This window comes from Alligator sinensis, unplaced genomic scaffold (genome assembly GCF_000455745.1).
Source record: "Alligator sinensis unplaced genomic scaffold, ASM45574v1 scaffold226_1, whole genome shotgun sequence".
NCBI classification, from domain to species: Eukaryota; Metazoa; Chordata; order Crocodylia; family Alligatoridae; genus Alligator; species Alligator sinensis.
The window spans coordinates 851,751-853,013 of NW_005842028.1; the positions used below are offsets into that span (position 1 = coordinate 851,751).

Here is a 1,263-nt window from a genome sequence, read left to right on the forward strand (position 1 = left end):
TAGGGAAAGGAAGGCTGGTGCCCATGACCAGAGGAGGGCTCAGGAAGGAGCTATGCTCAGGCTCTCTGGGCTTCTATATCAGGGGGATTCTCTCCCTGGCAGCTGCAGAGGAAAGAGCTCCTGCCCCGGGGTGCTTGACTGCCTACAGGAATAGTGAGGCTCAGGGAGCTCACACAGTACCTGAGCTAGGAGGCATGCTGTACTAGGGTGTAAAGGTTTGCCCTCTTAAAGGGGCAGAGGGCTGTGTCCATTATAGCTCAGGGGCTTATGTTTATGCACCTTATGTTCTCCGCCCCTTACAGTGGTTTGCGTTGGGACTATAAGGGGTGGTGATGGAGGTCCCATTAGTGTCTGGGAGGCATGTAATAGCCTCGAGGCCTGCCAGGGGCAGACTCAAGGCCTGAACAGCTGTCAAGCCAAATGGGGAAACCACAAGGCCATGGGGGCCAGACAGAGGGGGTCAGGGGCCCGTTACCCAAAAGGGCCAAACTTCAGACATTAACATACATGAGGCTTGGGGCATGTTAAGGAGTCCAAGCAAGGCATCCTTAGGGCCCTAAGGATTAAGGAACCACACAAGGGGCCCTAAGGCAATCAGTGCCTGGCAGGGGAAGAGGCAGGCTGAGAGGGCCTGCTGGTCTGGGGCTCAGGACTACTGCTAAGGGGACTCTGGGAGAGCCCAGTGAGGATCAACACCAGCTCAGGTTTATGTTCACATAGTGCCTACAGGCAACCTCCTTTTAAGGACTTTTATTAAGATCAAGGTATGGCAGGTGAGATCTAGGGGAAGGGTTGCAGTTGAGCCTGAGCCAGGCAGGGAAGGCACGGCCAGTAGGGGCATCACAGCTGGCCACAGACCTCGTTACAAACTGATATATCAAAAGACTTGAAAGAATTTCCCTTGCTTGCCCAGCTTGCTTTGTATATGAGAATTTCAAGCCCTCTAGAATGAGAACTGCAGAAAACTAGTGGCTCAACATTCAAAGAGTAAAAGTTGATCAACTAAGAAGGATTTTTCAGTCTGCTTTAAAAACACAACAAAATCATTTTAACATTTCAGTGGCTAATATTTCAGATAGTGGTCATCATTTAGATTTAAATGCCACCATTTTTTACAGTGAAGCTAGAAGCACAGCATGCAAGACCCTTGATGCAGAATCATGAAAAACTAAGATTATCACAATTGTCAAGTTTAAACTAGTATAAAAGTTCTGTCTCAAGTCAGACTCCTTTTTTAGCTTTCAACTGTGCATCATAAACACA

General features: G+C 48.7%; 1 protein-coding gene across 3 annotated transcripts in view; it reads right to left on the reverse strand.

Annotated features, from left to right (window-relative positions):
* The window catches only part of TLE1 (transducin like enhancer of split 1), a 92,548-nt gene that overhangs the window by 60,499 nt on the left and 30,786 nt on the right, over nt 1–1,263 (reverse strand). The gene's annotated exons all lie outside the window — the stretch shown is intronic.